The following is a 16,871-nucleotide window of genomic DNA, read 5'->3' on the forward strand; positions in this document are numbered from 1 at the left end:
ACGAAGCAGTCGCACGGTGGCGACACTGACTGCCGAACGGTGCTCCGCCAGTGGCGGATGCGACTTCGAAATTCGCAATAGATTCTGTTTTCGGTTTTGAGATTGGCCAAAGGAACGCATGTGGCCACAAACATGTTTTCTCGTTTTATTTTTCTTTCTGGAGTAGCTTGTCCCGCAGTGAGCGGGCTCACATCTCCATTTTCTTTCTCCTATCATCATCATCATCATCATGTTTGCTCTGGTATCTGCCAGAAAAGAACGGCTGATAAAAAAGCATTCGTACGCTCCAAATAATTAAACCGACCACAATCAGCTTCTCAACTGTCTTCGTATTTCTCTCGTCACTAGAAAGTCCGTCTTTTTTTCGGACGGCATCATTCTCCTCATACGCAAAGCTGGTAAACACACGATTGTTTGTGCAAAGACAAATAAATCTCTCCCCTCCAAAGCCGCCGTCCACCACTTGCCTTCTGCATTTAATTAACAGACGACATCCGAGGGAAGCTTGCAGAAACATCCCGAGCAGCGATCGCAGCGCCCTCACGCAATATCCGGAGGGAAGGGAGTGGATCGACCCGCCCGCGCGTCCCAGTGTCTCCGTCGCATCAAAAACGCGTGCCTGGATGATTGGTTCGGATGACGAGCAGGACAGGGAACGAACAAAGGGACCTTCAGTGAAGAACGCGGAAAATGTTCCATTCCCCGATTCTCCGTCCGGAACGGAATGCGATACGGCCCCATGTTCAACAGCGGTGGAGAATCTACGGCTGACGAGGAGGGGGACGCGGCAAAAAGTGGCAATCTGTTGATCGAGCTTCAGTATAATAACTCGGTATTGTAGCTGTTCGATGGGTCGCTTCCCTCGTAAGTGATGGCTTACGAGAATTGCAGGTGGATTTCGGACGGAGCGTTTAATTGGAGGATTCGCGGAGGGGGAGATTTGAGAATTAGGTCTCTTTAAGCGGAGGGTGCGTTTGTCGTACTCAATAAGCTGCACGTAGAAGGGAGCAGGCGAGCTGGTGGTGACGAACATTCATACTTAAAACACTGAGAATGAGGTAACGTCGTATATAGATATAAGTGGTGTAAAAAAAACGGTAAAATCGAAGCATGTCAAAATTAGGGGTGCCACCTGTCCGGATTTCACCCGAACAGTTCGCAAAAACAAAGCTTGCGTTCGGTGTCCGGGTGAAAGTGTAATCCGGACATAAAATGTTACCCAAATTGGCGAAGTCGAAGTAAAAACCTTACGGCTTGAGATTTTCGTTCGCGTCATCGTCGTCGCCAAAGCTTGAGCGATAGCTGAAATGAGCAATCAAAGCCACGTTGAACCACGCGAAGGTACGCTGTTAAAACAGAACTTCACCACGTAACACGCTCCTCTACCCAACCACCATTCTGAATGATATATCACTCTTGTGTCCTGATTTGAATGATATCACTGGCGTGCTACGCGGTGAAGTTCTGTTTTAACAATGCGCAGAAGCGGGCACAATGCAAATGAAATTGACTGCGGACCAATAAAATGCGACGTCATGCATTCCAGCCGTCCATTCACGGGCCTTCCTTCGTGATGAACACCAATCACCTGCGTTCTGTATTTGCCGACGAAAGAAGAAACCGAAACAGCTCCTTCCCAACTGGCGTCCGCCACCTCACGGTCTGCGTTTTCCGCTGCCAGAGATGCCACCTCTGTGTGACTATACCTCTTATTTATCTCGGGGTTATAGGGTTGAGCTGTTTTTATACAAAGTGACTTTTTGTAACTGTGAGTGGTTACTACCTTTGGTTAAAGAATCCGAAAATGTAGCTGTAATTAAATTACAAACGTCGTTTTGTCGTTGTTTAGAACGTTAAACAGGAAAAGCTCTGGCGCTACTGTCGAATGACTTTTTAGTGTAGGAAAGGATGAATTTGGACTGAAGCCATGGAAGATCGCTGACGATAACTTGGAAGAACACATGTCAGGTAACGACAGGTAACCGTCGCAAACTGCAGCTATACAGCTGGTTACTTATCGAAAAAAAAAATCAACAAACGGTGACCCAGTTATCACTTTCACGAGCTACCCGTAATTGTAATTCATATACTCTTTTGAAGTAAGTGAGCTGAGCCCCTAATTTGTTCCTTATAGATATTAGCAGGTTTTACAACCCTTTTAAAACTGACGTCCAGAAGGTGGTTTTCGAGTTTGAGAAGCATTCAGTCTAATGCGCTGTGCCTCAGTGCATCTTAGAGCAAATTACTTTGACTATCATCCTCTACCCCGGGCGTCACCGAGTCACTGCAAATAGACGGCAACGGCTTTCTTCTCTTCTTTACGGGCAAGCAACATACAACGTTTCGAGGTTCGAATGAATATACTCATAAGCGGCACGCTTCTACTTGGCGGGACGGGGGTCTTTTGAAGCCGCCGTGCCTCGCTTGGCGCGTTGTCTGCTTTCGAGCCGCTGGATAGCCTCCTGCGCAGTGATTTCCCCAGAAATTCACTACTGAGGGGGTGCCGAGCTTTCCAAGAGGGGGGGGGGGGTATGCTTGGTGAAGGTTTCACTTACGAAATTTTTCTTAGACACGGAAAGAATCGGGGCACAATGGTGACATATCTGCGGAGCTTTCCCGTTTTATTTGTACATGTTAATACGTTACAACACAGTACAGTAGAATACAGATTCATTATGAGCGGCATTTCAACATTAAGATGCATAATCGCACGACCGACAAAGAAAAAAGACTTTCACCTTGGCTCACGAAACTCAATGAATACCTAGCAACTAACGGTGAAGACCTCAGACGAAAAAAGCAGAATACCTCGCTTGATTGAGTTGGGCGCAAATGATTCCTTGTGATCCACATTGAGTTTGCATGCCCGAACGCATTTTTTCTCGTATGCGCGTACTATATGAATGGAACAGTGATTTTCAGATGAATTTGGACAAATGCATGGTAGGATCATCTGCATCACTGTGGTCCTACAGCCCAAGTTTGATAGTACAGGATGTAATTCGCTGCGCCGGACTCACTACTACAATGTGTTGGGTGCCGAGTTGGGTGGTGTCACCTGAGAAATTTCAGGGGGGGGGGTGTTCCAAAAATGCAGGGAGGGTGTACACCCCCCCTGAGGGGGGTGTAGGGAAATCTCTGCTCCTGCGTCTTTCCTTTCCTCCGATATTCACGAAAAATGGGGTAAGTCTTACTGTCATTCCGGCACAACTCATTGGCCCATGTAATGCATATACTCTCGCTCCCATTGATTGCGCCGCGGTAACTGCTAAACAGAGCTGTACACGTTACCAAAAAAAAAAAAAAAGAACTAAATACGTTACTCGTTCGTTCGAAAAAATAGTAACTAAAGACGTTACCCGTTACTCACAAATAAAAGGAACGCGTTCTCGTTACTTGGAAGTAACGAGTTACTTCTATACGTTACATTTGCATAGCAGACAGCAGAAGTACGAAAGCATCGCCTATCTGTATCGCCTACATATGTTTGTCTTGTACGTTGTACTGTCTCATGTACAATGTCGACTCGCGCTTGCATCAAATAAGCCCAAGGCTAAATGTACACCATACGGAGAACAGCGTTGAAGGCGGTGATCAGTAAGAGAGGGATTTTCAGGGAAAAAAACAGAGTTCATTCACAAGGAGGCCTTCACACGATCATTGACATGAGTTCCAGAGTAGGGGACAGAGAGACAAGGCACTAGACGCCCTGAGCGCAGTGAATACTGTATAAGTAGTAATTTTCGCGAGGACCTATTTTTCGCGAAATTCGCGAACGCTCTTTTTTCGCGAATTTAAAGTCCCGCGAAATATTCGAACCAATGACAGAAAACAACGTGAACGAAATATGTAAGAAATTTGACCCAGGACGCTGAGGCAACTTATGTATACGGAGTTTCTTACGCTGTTACACTGCATTGCCTCGCAAAGTGTTCAGTTGGCCGCTGCAACTGGAGACTGCAGTCCCGCCTTCACGTACGAATCCCCGTGCGGATGTAAGCCTCCCGTGATTCCGGTTCCTTGTAAGCCCGGATCATCCAGCAAGCGCGTATACACTCTGCCACGCGTATAGATATTTGGAAAAGTTGTCGCATCACTACCAAGTGCCAATCGCACCTGCTCGATGCGATGACAGGAATGACGGGAGACAGGGCAATTGGGCAATGGCACAGATACGAGCCGAGTAGGACCCCCTAATCGCATCTCTTGCAGTCAGAAGTGCTCAAAAGCAAGACAAATTGAACGAGTTACCCAGTTGGGATACCTCTTATTAGCTTTTTCCAAGAAGTTCAAGGTGGATGGCCCCTAAGATGCAGGGTGGACGCAGCGCGGTACCGCGAATTTAAGGTTCCGCGAATAATTGCCTGATCCTGGCTTCTCACAAATTCGCGAATTATTGAGCCCGCGAATTTAAGCACTTATACAGTATTGCACCTACTTTTTACTAGTCTAATTTTAATCACAGTGTTGGCGCATTATGACCTGTGTTGTCAATGCGCCATTAAAACTCCAAGCATCATCATCATCAGTTTTTTCCGCCCATATTGCCAAAGAAAGTTGAACTATATACAGAGCTTGATACAGAGGACTTACATGTAGTACTCGCGCGACAAGATTACAAAAATTGGCACAAAAAAGTAAAGATGATAAGCGGACCTCTTGCGTGAAAGATTCGGGCGAGGAACAATAAGTTTTGCTGAAAGTGTGTTTTGCTGTGTGGCCCCTCCTTAGCGGAAAACACGGCGAATAGAGGGAAACCATAATAGTAACCCCCCCCCCCCCCTGACGCATTGCAGATTCTCAATTACATTCGTACTCGTAGAAGTCTGAAAAATATTCCATGGTCCTCACCAGGAAGTCTTGAACGGCATCGGTCTTGCGGGGGTATCCCGAATGGCCACCGTTATGAATCCCATATGCTCAAAATCCCAAACGGCGCTAGCGAGGCGCTGCGTGCATGCCCAACTGTGGGGAGTCCCCCCCAACGACGTGGCGAACTGTAAAAAAACACACACCTAAACTAACCTAACCTCTGAAAACTAACCTAACCAAAATCTAATAATTTTTGCGGCTCTGACGTGACCGCCATGCTAAGCCTGACGGTCGCCAAAAACCTGGTTTTTATTCACGACAGTGGCTTCTACTGACCTCAAAATCACGCGATACTGCGAGGTTTGTCAGTAATACGTATTATTCGACACTATCATTCCGCCATTCTTCACATTAAAGCTTTAATTGAGAAAATCGGGGATTTTGAACATCGGGGATTTTAAACGGTGGAATTCTTAACGGTGGAATATCGTGGCATCCCCGCTCTTGCGACTTGAGCAGAGCGCGGGTGTTATGCGCCGGAAAATATGGAAAGAAACTGTTCTGGGGCTGGAACGACACAAGGTGATGGTTCATACCATCGAAGTTAACAATCGAGAGATTCACGCAGCATTTTCAATCCTTTACGGAAAGAAAATCTTGAACGGTCTTTCTAGCAGACCTTCCTGACGTCCCCGAAGTCGACCCAGAACCCCTCCTTCCCTGCCGTTCTCTGTCCACGTCGCTGATGGCTACAGTTGTAACCCCGCATAAAAACGACCCCATCCAACGAGGTCCTTTCGGCTGACACACGCAGCGTTTGTCCCTCGCATTCCTATATCTAGCGACCCCCGACAAGAGCTTTACATGACCGCCGTTTTTGTTGGAAATTAGTCACCGTTTTGGCGGGTTAATTGAAAGATTGGGTCCGTCCCGATGCCGTTGTCCGGACGCCGAGTCAGGACCCGGGAATGCGATCGATGGCGCCAATTAAGCGCGTCCTGGCAGCCGGAAAATCCAGGCGGCTAACGAGGCCCGGGCGAACCCCGTAAATCAGGCATTCCGACGGGATCAGGTCAGACGACGTCCGCGCCCCATTGTGCGCTCCGCGGTAAAGATGTTGAGCCGAATCAGTGCCTCCTCCTCTTTGTTTCGCCCACATGCAAAACGGATGGATGGGGAAGCAAAAGTAACGAATAAGGCGTCGATTCAATGAAAGAGCAATGGGATAGACACTCACGAAGTAGAACAAGAACAAACTTATGACAGATACAACCAGTGTTGTACGTATCGCCGTTACAAGTAACGCCGTTACACTAATCGATACTTTTTCGGTATCGGAGTGCGTATCGGCGATACTTTTTAAAATCAGTATCGGAAAAGTATTTCCGTTACGCATTTATGGTAACGCATCGTTACCGATACCGATACTTTTTAGTGCCCCACCCTTTCTTCACCGACCATATTTCTTACTCTTATTCATTGTCAATGGTCCGTCTAGCCCTCGACAAGAAGCTTGTGGACACGCCTACGTGCTCCGTAACCGGAATTATAAAATTATACCAAACACCTGTTCACCGTTTTTCTTTGAAACTGAAGGAAATAACCACGCTGTGTTCAACAAAAGAGCTGAGGTCAACGAACAGAGGTCAAGTTCTTTAACAGTGCGCTCTAAATTCCACTGCTAAGCTGCCGTGTCACACTGAGTCACACTCACATATACTGTGGCATTGTGAACTTCAGATAGGATTCCTGGGTCATTGGACTTCATGGTGTGAGTGGGCCTGACACTAACATAATTGTCGCACTGGCCTCTGTCAGCTGCCTGAGACACCACAGCTTGCAAGGATGACAGAAGACGATTTCAAGAACCAGCTATTGCTAAAAGTCAAGCATAAAGTTTCCGAGCTACATATGAAATATGCTGTCTTTTCGCTGCAGAACTGTTCACGTAAGCGATATTTCCATGTTGCGCCATCTCCGTATTTCAAACAAAAGTATCGCCCAAAGTATCGCGTTACTTTTTTTAGTAACGGTAGCGGTACTTCGTTACTTTACAAAAGAAGTATCGATATCGGTATTTCGATACTTTTTACTCAAGTAACGAGTATCGGTATCGCGATACCATATTTCGGTAACGGGTACAACACTGGATACAACTATCTATACTTGCTCTTCGTTTTGGAATGTCTTCGCATAAAGGCAACGCCGTCCAGTCGATGTGACGTAGTCATCGAGAGTTCCACCAATCAGCATCTTTCAGTGGCCGTAACCCCTCCTGCGATGGCCGTGACGCTGCCCGCCTGCGTACGGCAAGCAGTTCCGCCACCGCCAATGCGAATAATGTTAATGCGGACAACGACATTCACCTGGAGGGAACGTTTGCCACGTACTGCAAGTATAATTGTATCAAATGTTGCTTCGAAGAAATTTAATTTCTTGAATTGAACTCCGATATTTGCCAAGTGAACGTAAGATTTCTTTTTTATTTTTATTTTTTTTGCCAGAAACAGAAAGAGCATATCGGATTTACCGGACAACATAAAGGGCGGAAAACACACGCAACACATACGGGCTCCTACTAACAACTAATGTTTATAGACGATCTGCGCCCCTACGTCATCGATTACGTTTCGCTGCTGCGCAAAGCATGCTGGTGGGCACTATCAGCTTTATCAGCCTATAGACGACCTGCGCCCCTACGTCATTGTTTACGTACCGCCGCGGCGCAAAGCATGCTGGTGGGCACTATCAGCTTTATCAGCCTATAGACGACCTGCGCCCCTACGTCATTGATTACGTACCGCCGCGGCGCAAAGTGGTGGTGGTGGTGATAGGGCTTGCCGTTGTCGGCCTCACGTATGTGGGCAACGTCACGACTCACGCCCTGGGGGAATGTGCGTCCTGGGCCGACTTCTAAGGGAACTGTGCCGACATATGTCTGAAAGCGTCTGAGGAAAACCCAGGAAAAACCCCAGACAGCACAGCCGGCACCGGGATTCGAACCCGGGTACCTCCCAGTCTCGACGTGACATGGCCAGCACGCTAACCACTGAGCCACGGGAGCTGGTCGCGGCGCAAAGCATGCTGGTGGGCACTATCAGCTTTATCAGCCTATCGACGACCTGCGCCCCTACGTCATTGATTACGTACCGCCGCGGCGCAAAGCATGCTGGTGGGCACTATCAGCCTTATCAACCTATCACCCGACGCGTTTTTCCCGCTTCTTCCCCACCACACAGCAAGATATGACCTCGACCCAGTCTTCTCATGACGTCACATGTTTGTAAACAGCGCGTCGTCTATCAGCCAACGCATTTTTCCCGCTTCTTGCCCACCACAGCAAGATATAAACTCGAACCAGCCTTCTCATGACGTCACATGTTTGTGAACAGCGCGTCGTCTACCAGCCAACGCATTTTTCCCGCTTCTTGCCCACCACAGCAAGATATAACCTCGAACCAGTCTTCTCACGACGTCACATGTTTGTAAAGACAGGACCGTTAGAGACGAAAACGGGGAAAGAGGGAAAACACATGCGGGGAAGCAGGGGGGGGGGGGGGGGAGGGACCAAAACAAGTCAAAATATAGGCAGGTGCATAATGCTTATCTAGGTATCGGTAGTCGTCTGGTGTGATATTTATTGAGGGTTCACTCACACACACATGTGTCACTGCCTGCCCTGCATATCACTGCCCTATATACAGGGTGTATGCTCTAACGTGTCCAGAAATTATATTTAAAGCGAACGATAAAAGAAAAGCAAGTGAGTGCTAGTTGAGTAAGAAACAGGTACTGGGGGTACAGGTACTGGGGGGGGGGGTATATATAAGTTTAATAAGCAGGAGGTGGCGTCCACGCAATGAGAGGTCAGCCACACCTATGTCGGCTTGCTACGCCCTGGTGGAGCAAAAAAAAAAAAAAAAAAAAAAAACAGGTACTGCTTCACTATAGTAGCACCTGTTTCTTAGTCAAGTAGCTGAAACGTAGCGCTCGTTTCTCTTTTTATCGCTGGCTTTAAATAAAATTTCTGGACACGTTAGTGCAAACACCCTGTATAGGAGCCCGTATGTGTTGCGTGTATTTCCGGTCCGCCATGTTTTCTTTTTTCATGTTAGCGCCGCGAAGCAACTGTGGCTATGAGCGGCGTACAGACGTGGCCAGATGGAGAGAGGACAGCAGGAAGGAGTGGGAGACAGGGGGTTAGTGTGCGTCCTGGGCCGACTTCAGGGGGAACTGTGCCGACGTTCGTCCGGAAAGTTTGCCGGAAAGTTTCCCAGGGAAAACCCCAGACAGCACAGCTCCGAATGATTATCGTTCTTCTGTATATAGTCCTAAAGCGGTCTCTTCCTGCCAGAAAGGTGTCCTTTTGGCGTCCCTTCAGGCGGGCTCGGGGGGAGGGGGGGCTCAAGGTAAAGTACCACCAGGCACAGTTGTTAGGATGATCGCCTTCCACGCCGAGACGGGTATCGAAGTGACGCGGGATCCAAATCCCGGCACCACAGCTGCGCTATCTGAGGTTTCCGGGAATTCCGTCAAACTTCCCAGACGAAACTTCCCCCCGAAGTCGCCCAGGACACATACTGTCCCCCACCCCTTCATGCTGTCCTCTCTCCATCTGTCTATGTCTGTTTGCCCCTCATATCCACAGCCGCTTCGCGGCGCTATAACACGGAATTTAACACACACACACATAGAGAGACGATGATGAGATATGGGGCTGATGGAATTTAAGAAGGAAGGTAAAGTCCCGGATTTCTTACTCGCACCGCCAACAGCACTGGTTCGGCTGATAAAAACTTCTGTCAACGGTGAGCATGTCAGCATGACAGACTTGTACGTATTTGGAGTATTGGATTTAAAATACTGCATTTTAAATACAGTTTCCGGTATTTTGGTACTCCACTCAATACTTTTTGTTTTGTGTATTTGTACTTTATTTAAAATACATTTTATGGTATTTTCTACTTAATACTATAATTACATATTTTAGATCTCCCTCTCAAACTTTCTGTGTCTCGTCTTTCCATTATCTTGCTTGTTCAGTGGAAATTTCCTGACTCCCTCGGACTTGACCTGGACATTGGCCCTTCTTGGAGGTCTCCATTTAGATATCCTACAATGTGTGTCCTAATCTTTGGCCAATGAGGGTTCTATTATGTGTGCCCTGACGCAGTGACGCCGAATTCTGACCTCGCCGAGCAGGGACCTGCTAGAAGTTTGCTTTGTTAATAGTCACATATACTTAGTGGAGTTATGTGGTATCTCTTTGTCATCTTTTTGGGACTTGTGTTTAGATGAGTTCTATCACACAGCGGCGGCTTGCGTAGTGCGCGGGGTTTTCGTGATTCATGTCACATAGCGGCGACTTGCCGCATTGACCAGTGTCCGGTGACTTTTTGCGTTCAAGGATAAATAGTATCTTAATGTATTTCAAATACTTTTTGAAGTATTTTGTACTCTATTTTAATTACTTTCATTTTCAAGTATTCATACTCTATCTTAATTACATTCTAACGTTAGTATTTATGATCTTATCTTAGATACATTTTTGAGTATTTTGTACATGTCTGCAGCATGATGTATAGTGGAGCAAGCGGTTGGAATCCGAACCCACCGATTTCAAGACCCAGACGCTACCGCTACAAAACATGCTAGTTACCATCAACATACCCACTCTCGTCAGATACACAAGGACACTTCTTCTTCTGCTGTCGTTCCGGAGGACTGCCGGGTGGGTGAAGTCATACTTACCTATACAAGAAAGGTGACAAGCACGACGCTAACAATTATCGTCCAATATCACTAACGAGTGTGCCATCTAAAATTCTCGAACATATAATACATTCAAACATAATGTCCTTTCTTGAGTCTAATGGTCTCATTTCGCCCTGTCAACATGGCTTCCGCAAACATTTTTTTTATGCGAAACCCAACTCGCCTCGTTCATTCACGATATTCATACTAATCTGGACAACAGACTTTAGACAGACGTCATATTCCTTGATTTCTCTCGTGCCTTCGATCGGGTTCCTCATGGCCGACTAATGACCAAGCTGCGGAGCTTTAATATTGGTTCCACGACGTTATCTTGGATTTCTGCATTCCTGAGTTCCCGTTCGCAGTCTGTCTTCGCCAATAACGTACTCTCAGATGCCCACCCAGTCTCTCCCAGTGTACCGCAGGGTACCGTGTTAGAAACTCTCCTGTTTCTCCTGTTCATTAATGACCTGCCTTTGTCCATACAGTCAAGCATACGTCTCCTTGCCGATGACTGTGTCCTTTATCGCTGCATCTCCTCTCCCGACGACCATCTCATCCTTCAAGATGACCTTACCCTCATCGATCAGTGGTGCAGTAAGTGGCTGATGTCACTCAATATTGATAAATGTTGCCACGTCCCATTTTGTAGGAAAACTCCAAAATTCAACCACTCTTACTGTCCTTAATGGTTCTGTAATTTCGTCCACTACATCATATAAGTATCTGGGTGTTAATTTGCGAAACGATCTTTCTTGGAACATCCACGTATGCTCCAACGTTAACAAAACTAACCGCACCTTAGGATATTTGAAACGGCATCTCTCGTCTGCTCCCCCTAATATTAAACACCTGGCTTACATCACATTAGTCCGGCCTCGGCTGGAGTATGCCTCTGCCGTATATGGGATCCATCTACTGCTTACCTTGTGCGCGACCTCGAAGTCGTTCAAAACCGCGCAACCAGGTTCATCACTAGTAACTACTCATCATATACAAGTATCTCTTCATTAAAAAAACACATCAACCTGGCCGAACTGCACGTCCGTAGGAGGGCCGCAAGCTTATCACTGTTTCACAAGTTCTACCATTCTCCTGCCATCAGGTCATATCAATCCTCATCACAGAACATCATCTCGCATCGACCACGAACTCAAAGTCGCCCGCTTAAAATGTAACACTCAATCATTTTCAAATTCCTTTTCCCCCAAGACTGCCATTGATTGGAATAACCTCCCGCCCCATATCGTTACCATAACTGACCCGTCTCAATTTCGTAATTCTATCTCAAGTTAATAAATCTTGCGTCATTTATGATACCTTGTGTAACCTACTTGTATAACGTTGTTGTTGTTGTTTCCATTTGTTGTTGCTGTTTTACTGCCTTTTTTTTTTCTATGTATTATCTTTTTCCTCACTTCCTGTAACCAGCTCCTCCCATGTAACGCCCGTATGGGACTTTTGGGAGCTCAATAAATTGATTGAATTGATTGATTGACACGCACTCATCCTCTACACATCCTCTCTTGCGTATTTTCCAGTATAACACAGACAAGCACAATTGAGGCGGGCGGCATCTTCCTGACATTTTCCTGCTATACTACGTTTTCGTTAATGACGGATAGAATGGCCGAAAATCGTGTAAACATTTGCGATGCATATCGGGTTTGTTTCCGTGAATTAGGAACATTGAACAACAACAAATTCATTTAAATGATGATGAATGATGAGTTTCATCGCCAGGGGCGATATCTACCCCATTGCTGGCGGTAATGTGGTGAAATGGAACATTGAGTCGCCTCATAGCTGAGTATACCGAAGTCTTACAGTGTCGAAAAGCTTCAGAAGTGTTTGTGGGCTGGATCTGGCAATGGACCAAGCAATTTTGACATAGCGAGAGGCAGAGCTGGTTTGGAGACAATGAAAGTGTGGACCGGAAAAGTTGGTGCGGGCAATAGGAAAATTGAAAGGAGTATAGTGAAAGCCATATATTTTTCGTTTTTGACTGCAGCGGATTGTGCAACAAATAATGCGCGCATGAGAACGATGATCGTAGCTGACGTATAGAGAGAGAGGTATGTTCTTTTGATCTCATCTAGAAACACTTGAACGCCTTCAGAGGGGCCATATACAGGGTGTCCCAGAAAACGTGTCATTGAATTATAATAAAAAAACTACACCACCTAGAGTCATGCGGACAACGGCATTTGTTCTTACTGGGTTTTTGCCACCTCCTCATGTGAATGTCGTGTAACGTAAGTTTAATTATGTAAATTTTTGCGAGCTTAAGTCGGAAATTTGCCTAGCAAAGGTCATTTTTTTACCCCACCAATGTGACGAGCGTGTCTAATTTACTTAAATTAATGATAATTGACAGGGATATTCAGGAGCTATCGCATTGGAAAAAATAGCCGAACATCATGCTCTACGGAGGTAGCACAGAATAGCGCACGATGAATTTTTCAGCGCAATCTTTGTCAGTCCGACGAAAGGAGGTTGGAAACCCAGCCCACCCCGGCATCGCAGAAAGAGATAACGCAGGCATGGCTTATCACGTCCGACTTTCGCTGGGATAATGCTTTCCCTCTCCCAATTTTAGGAACTGTTACTTTTTCTACTATCACTCTGTGGGCTGGCTTCGGAACCTCCTTTCGTCGGACTGCGAGTGATTGCTCTCAAAAAGACATCGCGCGTTATGGTCCGGTGCTCCGAAGAGCATGATATTCGGCTATTTTTTCCGATGGGATAGCTCGTGAATATCACTGTCAATTACCATGAATTGGAGTGAATTCGGCACGCTCGTCATATTGGTGGGGCGAAAAAGTGACCTTCCCTTGGCAAATTTCTGAGTTCAGTTCGCAAATATTTGCATAATTAAACTTGGGGTACATGGCATTAACTTTACAAGGTGGCAAAAACCTAATAAGAACAAATGCCGTTGACCGCATGATTCTAGGTGGTGTAGTTTTTTTATTATAATTCAATGACACGTTTTCTGGGACACCCTGTATATAGAGTACACCGCAACGAGCGTTGCGCCGTGTCCGTAGCGGAAGAACTTTCAGGATGCTACGCCACACTAATCTCGTAATCGTAATCTCGTAATCTTTATTTAGTCAATATTGCAAAAAATGTACACAAAGCGGGCCTGTGAGGGCAAGCCCTGTGGTACAGTCCCGGCACAGTTCAAGAATTAACAGAAAGATACAATTTAGTTGGGGAGTTACCCGACAACTAACACACTGGTGAGTTACTAAAGAACTATAAGGAACACACGGGGAGTTACCCGACAATAAACAGACTGGTAAGTTATTGAGCAGCGTTACGAGCATAGCAGCCTTGTACAGTTGTTGACAAAAACAATTTTAAGCCAAACATCATATGTTATCATTTAATTCATCACATGGTTACATCTACAGTCATGATGGGGCATTATGCTGGGAGTGTAAGAAACTGCGTAACTGATACTTAAAATGGGGAAAAGATGTTAGGGACCGTATATGAGACGGCAATGAATTCCGGACATTGGATCCGAAATAACTCATTGAATAAATCCCGTAATTCGTTCGAGGTTGAGGTACCTGTAGCATAACAAGTTCGCACCGCAGCGAATAGGGTTTTTGAAGATGTGTGATTGAAATAAGATGATCTGAGATCATGCCGTTACATAATCTGTAGATCAGGATGGCAACCTTGTATTTCAGTAAATTGTATATGCTCTGGATAGACAGACACTGGAATGCAAATGAGATACTATCGCGGGGATGTGCGAACATCATTATGCGCATTGCTCTCTTCTGAGCGTGGAGCAGAGGAAGCAGGCTGGATGAATAAGTGAGCCCATAAACTTCCAGGGCATAAGAAATATGCGATTGGACTAGAGCATGGAAAACCATTAGAAGACAAGTGACGGGGACCAGGTATCGAATTCTTGAAAGAGCATATAGAGCCCGCTGGTGACCTTGGAACGCGCGCACAAACTGGATATGGTTAGTCTACGATTCAATTCAATATTCAATATATATTTATTAGTGATCTCTATTAGAAAATACATACATATTTACATAGAGGTGGAGAACCCAATAGGAAACAAAATCCCTGTTAAAGGGTTCTCCATAGTGATTAACAAATACATCAAAGACAGTTCACCAAGCATTAATATACAGATCTCAGTTGTCTCGCGACGTAAACACCCAATTATTATTATTATTAATATACATTGATTCGGGATCACACTTCTAGAAGGCTTCTGAAAACTGGTTAGAAGACACTAACAGTAGCAGTAAGACAGCTAAATGTACACAAAAAAGAGATCCGTATAACAACTCATTACATATAGGTAAAGAAGATAGTAAGAAGTTTTTAGTTTGGAGTTTAAACGCCCTGGGGCTAGCAGTCCTCCTTATTTCAGGTTGTAAATGATTCCACTCGCATACACTACGGAAAATAAATGAGTGCTTACGGTAATTAGTTTTTGTTGGTGGTAGATTGAGCAGACCAGCCCTGCTTTGACGTTTTGCCTCCAAATGGTTATAATGTTCATCCAATGGTATAATATAATGGTTATAATGGATAAATGTTCATCCAAGAAAACCCCCAAGAAATGTCGTTCTTGACAGGGAACGCCCACAAAAATGCAACGTGTATTGGCTTAGGTCAAGTAATTTTTGGCGTGGGCCAAATATTACATATGAAGTCTTACCTATGTTAGGAACGAGTTTGTTAGCTGTCAACCATGCAGAAAACTTAGTTAAAACGTTATCAGTCTTCACGAACAGCCCTGCAATAGTGGTGTCTTCAACAAAAATATTGGTGTCGTCGGCATATAAGAAACACTTCTCAGACAGACAGAGATGAAGGTCGTTGATATACATACAAAAAAGGAAGGGACCCAAAATTGACCCCTGAGGAACATATACATACTGCATTCTATTTTGCAAGTAGCTCTCTAGCAAAGTGAGCGGAAGCCCTCGAATTCCATACCTGTATGCCTTTTGTAGAAGTATTTTGTGATCAATTAAATCAGAGGCCTTTGTCAGGTCCACAAAAATGCCCATTGTAAGCAGTTTTTGTTCGATATTCTTCGTTATCTGCTCGGTCGCGTTTATTATTGCTAAAGTTGTGGATTTACCTTTGCGAAAGCCGAACTGGAGCGGATGTATTATCTTATGTCTGTTAAAGAATCTTTCTAGTCGGTTAAGTATTAATTTTTCAAACACCTCGCTGACTGCAGGAAGTATCGATATGGGACGATAATTTCCTATATCCACTCTGGTTCCTTTTTTTATGGACAGGTACAACCTTCGCCAGCTTAAGTTCGCCAGGGAATGTCCCTTGTAAAAACATGCTATTTGCGAGCACCGACAGCAGTGGGGCCAATATAGGTGTCCCACTTGTTTTAGAAGATATGAAGATAAACCGTCATGGCCAGATGACTTTGAACTTTTCACAGATCTTATAGTGGAAAGTACTTCGTTTGGTGTGGTTGGGTCTAGAAAGAAAGCTCTAACACTGATCTAATTACGTCACGCCAGGAGATTGGGCCGGGCTTCCTATGTCACGGCTTGCTACCACTTGGCTTTAAAGATGTTTTTGTAAATTAAACTGGCACCGCAAAGCGAAATATTTTGCACGGTGGGCCCTCAAAAGTCTATCAGGACACGATGAATGTAGCAATGGTGTCCGTCATCATCGTCATCATCATCATCATTACTCCTCTCCAAGAAGTGCCAATAGCTCATTTTGTCATTCTTTCATTTTATTTCCATTTTTCTTTTTTACCTGCTGGGGAATCATTGTCGCTTTTAAATGAACTCTGCGACGTACAGTTACCAAAGACGGAACAACAGAAGTGCGCGTTGTGTTTTAAAATGCGTGGCTTAACACCTACGCAACCTTTTTTTTATTCCGTTTCACTTCGCTGTAGACGTGGCCTTCGGAAACCCTAACATTCCAAAACGGAACAGGCACCTCGAGACTGTCCAACTCTAGTTTATTTATTTTATTTTATCTATTTATTTTAGTTGCTGGCGCATAAACGATGCCCGCAATGCCGTAGAAGGTTTCCGAGGTATTTTCACACACACACACACACATAAAAAAAAGACATTTGAAATCCGAAACAGTGGTCTGCATATCATCCCGATGAAGTCTATGGAAAAAGGTCCGCGACTTCTGAGCCATTTTACAACGGCAATAACGAAGAACGGTCATAAACACACAGGATCGACCGCGGCAACCTGCGACAAAAGACTCCTTCTCACGGCCCAGCCAATAGAGCCATTTCGCTGTTTAGGGGAACA

Source organism: Ornithodoros turicata, chromosome 1 (genome assembly GCF_037126465.1).
Source record: "Ornithodoros turicata isolate Travis chromosome 1, ASM3712646v1, whole genome shotgun sequence".
In the NCBI taxonomy this organism is placed as follows: domain Eukaryota; kingdom Metazoa; phylum Arthropoda; class Arachnida; order Ixodida; family Argasidae; genus Ornithodoros; species Ornithodoros turicata.